Here is a 6,000-nt window from a genome sequence, read left to right as displayed (position 1 = left end):
TCTCGGGTGTAGTTGTCATATTAGTTAAGTGAGAAATGCGGAACTTTATTTTTTTACTCATCCCGCACCAAATGTCAATCGAACGGTCCATAAGTTTACCAATAACATTAACTTTTTGTTTTGTGAAATCGAATACCGATAACAAACTAATACTTTTCAAATATGTTTGAAACTAAAATACGAATGCAAAAAAAAAATCAGAATCTTCATTTATACAATATGTCCATTTAGACGGTGGACGGCCGTTTCGGCAACTGGACTTTCCGGTCATGGCCTAGGATGTTTCGGTCAGTTGAAATTTCGGCGTAGGATGTTTCGGCTAATTTTACAAAAACAATTTAGAAAACTTTTTACCTATGAATTTAAATTTTATCTCTGTTTTAATGTTCATCTTAAAAATTAATAAAATGTTTTATTTTTTTATTATTATTTTTTGTGAAAAAAATGTTTTAAAAGTGATTAAAGTAAGTTTTTGAAGCATTTAAAGGGAATAATAGGCATGCATACTGAATTTCGCTAGACAATAGTATTCATTTTAATTAGCTAATAAAAACTAATTATAAAAACACACAGCAAAAAAAGTCTGTAGGAGAAAACAAACAAATAAATCTGCTGAAGAGAAAATAAAGTGAAAGAGGATCTGTTGAGGAATAAATAAACAAAAATAATTGACCGAAACGTCCTCTTTTTTATAGTGGCCGAAATGTCCACTGACCGAAACGTCCTATTTACTTCATACAGCCGTTCTGGCGTTTAAAGGTTCCAAGTCTCTCTAACTCAATATTTTCCATAATATTCGAAATAAATAGAGGATATTTGTCGTTTTGTCGTGAATAACATATTTTATTTCATCGAGAAGCAAGAAAACTTATATTTTCACGAATGCGTAGCATGAGTGAAAATATAAACGTTTTCTTGCTTCGAGATGAAATAAAATATGTTATTCACGACAAAACGACAAATGTACTATTTATTTTATGATTTTACAATCATTTTATGATTTTACAATCATTTTTGGTAAAAACAACATGGACTACTTTGTCCGCTTCTAGCCAGTGGAATAACACTTTTATTTCACTGATAAAACGCAGTATTCTACTACTGATCATAAAATAAAAAACAATATTGATGGATGTTGTTATCTTGCCATTCAATTTAAACTGTTCACGTATTTCATCGAACATAATTGATTAGAAATTACAATATTTTTTTTCACAAATAGAATATAAACCACTTTACATACACGATTTCCAAGTTTTGTGTGTGCGGTTGTATGTGGCGCAGGGGTGGAAAAGTATAATTCTCAATGCCGAGGGGCGTGTGCGGGGTGGGGCGGATATCCGAATGCGCGGTTTTCATCCACTGCTAAAGGTTAGCACTTGCACGGTTTTCATCCACTGCTAATGGTTAGCACTTGCGCGGTTTTCTCCCACTGCTAAAAACCCCTACGCGCAAGCGAATTATTGAAATAAAATTGAACCATGTGTTAGTCCTGAAATGACCTAGTTTGTGTCTAGTGGACGTTAAATTCTATCTCTCTCAATAATCTGTTAGAGATGTTGACAGTGAAGAGGGTTATAGGGGCGTGGGTAATTATTTTATCAGAGTGGTATCAGGAATGAAAGGTGCACAAAATTTGGTAATTTCCTAAATGTAGATTTCAATTGATACCAGACCTTTTCAAGGAAGACAAGTCACTCAAAAGCGAGAAAACGGGAAAGAAACTAAATGAAATGTGGTTTATGTCCCACTTTTGCAACGTGATACGAGGGAAAACTGAGAATGACCGCGGCGTTTCAGCCTACCTAATTCCACTGCCAAAGGTTCATTTACGTGCACGTAAACGTACACACGGGACCTCGTGTTTTCGCCCCATCAGAACGACCAGGCGATGTTCCTTGCCAGACTCTCCCATCCTACACCACTGACAAGCCGAAACCACGCTGGAAAATTTTTCTCGGCCAATACCGGGATCCAATCCCGGACTTCGCGAACCACCGTTATTTGATTTATAGTGTATCTGGTTTTCAATGATTAACGGGATCGTTGGTTACCCTTGGTACAAACGTTATTATTTCCCCGACAATTTTGTGAATAAATAGAGGATATTTGTCGTTTTAGAGTGAATAACATATTTTATTTCATCGAGAAGCAAGAAAACTTATATTTTCACGAATGCGTAGCATGAGTGAAAATATAAACGTTTTCTTGCTTAGAGATGAAATAAAATATGTTATTCGCGACAAAACGACAACTGTTCTATTTATTTTATGATTTTACAATCATTTTAGGTAAAAACAACATGGACTACTTCTAGCCAGTGGAATAACACTTTTATTTCACTGATAAAACGCGGTATTCCACTACTGATCATAAAATAAATATTGTTATAATGTATCTTTGTATATATTTTATTACTATTTATTTTTTGCTAAAATGGCAATTGACCGATGTCCGAATTAATCTCTTTCAAGTCCACTTACTATTTGGGTTTATGCTTAATGTAACGATGTATATTACGTAATTGTAGATAACGCGCGTTCTTGCTATGTCTATATCATCTTCTGTATTTAAACTAGTCTCTATCATCCAGAAAAAAATATTCTACGTTGAAGACTAGAAGGTTCTGGGTGACCGAGGCTATATTCAAACATCAGTCTGTTTCATATGTGCAATTTAACATTTCTTATTAAATATTATTATATAATTATTTTAATCCTAAGCTTGTATATATGTTCTATATATATTCTACTGTAACTTGAATCTAGTGATCGGTGCTTCGAATCCCCGGTTGTACGTGACAAGGAGTAGGGTCGCCTGTCCAATTTCATAGGTTTTCTCCGGGTCCTCTGGTTTCCTCCCACTGCTAAAGACCCCTACTCGCAAACAAATTATTGAAATAAAATTGAACCATGTGTTGGTCCTGAAATGACCTGGTTAGTGTCGAGTAGACGTTAACCCCATCTCTCTCTCTCTCTTTCTCTATCTCGTTTTTGTTAGCCAGTATTCGACACTCGTTTATTAAAAGTACGACTTTAACTATTTATCTGAGTTACTGTCGTTAGTGTTGGAATAAGTTATAACCTCAAGAAAACAGCACCACGGCAATGTCATAAATTCAAGATAGAAGTGATATTGTTAAGTTATGCTTTTTGTAAGAGTTCTTTTGACCGGTATAAGAAAATGTGATATAACTAATCGAGACTTTCGTGATTTAAAAAAAATCGAGACTACTGTAGCGAGACAAAATTATCACCCTTTGCACCATGGAGATGTAATTTGATTGACAGACAGAAGGTTGGCATATCGACTAATCAAGTTAGTGTGTATCTAGGGTAACACGATTTAGGGATGGAGGTGGCAAGTGGGCCTTTAAGCTGAGCCACGTAGACGACATCCCGTCAATTACAGTCCAAAACAACTAAAGTAAAATTTATCCCTGAAGAATTAGAAGATTACTCTTTAATTTCAGAACACACATTGTATAATTAGTCGTCAATATGGCTGACATTTCTGGCTCGGCTCTTCCTTTCTATGGAAGGTTTTTTGCCGTGTTATAGCTCTTGTGTTATTGTGTGAAATATCTATCCGATACTTAAAGATACATTATGGGAGATTCGGTAACGAGTTGGCAGTTCTCACTATAAAAGTTAAAAACTAGATAAGGTAGAAGTCAATTTGGTGAAAATTTCATTCAAATTGATCCACTATGAACCGAGAACTAAGCGACTGAAATTCCCATAAGCCTCGGTCATCATTACTAAAGTCAGTACGATAAACAGCATAGTCTCGATTATCCATTTAATCGTTTAATGAGGGAAAGTTATACAGTAAATCGGCTTACAATCCACTAAAGATCGCAGGCTAGCGAAGCCATCGAGAGTTGATTTTGGTCTGGATAGGTTAATTGATGTCTAATTAATAATTTAGATAACATTTCAGGCTTAAAGAAAGACCTGAAATAGGCAGATTTAGCTCTTGCATAATGCATGTTTAAGATGGACGATGTCGCAATCACAAATAAATTGACGACGTTGGTAAGAAAGAAAAGTGTGAATAAAATAAAATGGGGTTTAACGTCCTACTCTTCTGCTCCGACTGGGCTAATTAGGACGGGCATACGCCATACAGTGTGCTATGCGGGCAATTCTGACCGGGCAGTGGCACTATGGCCTACTGCCAAGGGATCTTTTACGTGCACGCTAATGTATGCACGGGACATCGGTTTTTCGTCCCATCCTGCTCTTCTGACAAGGGGAAACCACGTCGGAAAATCCCAATGAACTTTCTCGGTCAGTGCAGAGATCGAAAACGCGACCTCCAGGCTAACGAGCCAGCGTTTTACCAACTTACCCACTTTAATAGAATAAAAACCAGATAAACTTATTTCGTACACAATCGGGGAAACCCCATGTAAATAACCAACCAATATCTTATATTTCTACCAGAATTAGCGGGTATTTATTAAAGAGAGGTAACTCCAGAATTGCAGATGGATGCAGACCACTATTGAAAACTATTAGCTAAATGTCAATCTGATTAAAATGCAGATCTATATTTCGTTTCTTTTTTTTTTTTACTTTCGAAGACCTCTACTACATGAAGATCTGGCCGGTTGTAGTGGAAGGTCGCGTCGCAGGTCATACGAGCGGCTTTTGATCCTATAACCTCAGACATTTGATTAACCAATCAGCGTTGATGTTTCTACTGGGTTACCCACAGTTCCGTGCTTCTCACACCATAAACTCGTCCTAACAGACCGTTTCATTAGCTAATCCCTCACATCATCCAGATCGCGGGTTACGTAACAACTCTTCCAGATCCTAGTATAGTAAACGAAATTTTGAACTATAAAATGCGAAACGAAATAGGACCTCTGTTTTAATAAGATTGAGGTAATGTCAAATTCCTAAAATTATTTTGCACGAGAATGAGCATCAACACTGGTTTGACACATTCCCCATGGAAAGTCCACGTCCTTATTTGTTGTTTTTTGTTAAAGATACATTATGTAAGAGCTAAATCTGCCTAGTGCAGGTCTTTATTTTGTCTTCAAATGTTATATAAACTATTATTTAGATATGTTTTCACATGACAAGCCTATATTCAACCCCTAGACCATCAGATAACAGAGTTTCAAATGGATTGAAACACGATCGCCATTAAATACTTTAATTTTATTATGGTTAATCGAGGCTTAGTCCCGATTGTCAAGTATCGTTAAATACGATAATAAACGACCCATGCTTCATCTAGTCAAAACTTCAAACAATCATAACTTCGCTCAGAATAAAGTAATCTGAATGTAATTTTTAATATATTTATTTTTGAACTACATGTATTATAGTAACAACGGCCAGCTCTTTATCTAAATCTTACATAATGTATCTTTAAGTTATGTTTGAGTTTGATTACGCATTAGGATGGACGTCATTATGTGTAGTTTAATGGTCGAGTGCTATATCCATATATCACACAATGTCTTGCACGAGATCATTAAATAACTTAAAATACAGACACTTTTCAGCACGTGCATTTCAATGAAATGCGTCACGCGGATCCAATATTTAAACTAGTATAAATAATGTACGCTTGGCACATTGCCCGTGCCATTATTTGAAATAATGGTACGCCAACATCAAAGGATGACATCACATCTGTATTTTAATCTGTTTTATTATACATTTAGCGATCCAAAATCTGAATTAAATTATTTGACTATTATTACACGGCGATATTTTAATTTTAATATGTTATAATAATAGCTATTATAGGCCTTGTTATATAGTTATCTCACACGCATAACAGTTCTCCTGCTCTGATTCCGTTAAGAGAATTGTATAGGCCTGTCTTTAGGCTATATATAACCTGTTGGAGTTTGCTACTAACTATTAGGCTATCAGTAACCTTTATCTTTTATAAACAGCTGAGAGGATTTGGAATTTGGTTTCTACTGGTTCTATTTGGTTTCGTCAGATTGTGACGAAAATACATCTAAAC

Source organism: Patella vulgata, chromosome 6, assembly GCF_932274485.2.
Source record: "Patella vulgata chromosome 6, xgPatVulg1.2, whole genome shotgun sequence".
NCBI classification, from domain to species: Eukaryota; Metazoa; Mollusca; class Gastropoda; family Patellidae; genus Patella; species Patella vulgata.
Note: the sequence above shows the minus strand (reverse complement) of the source record.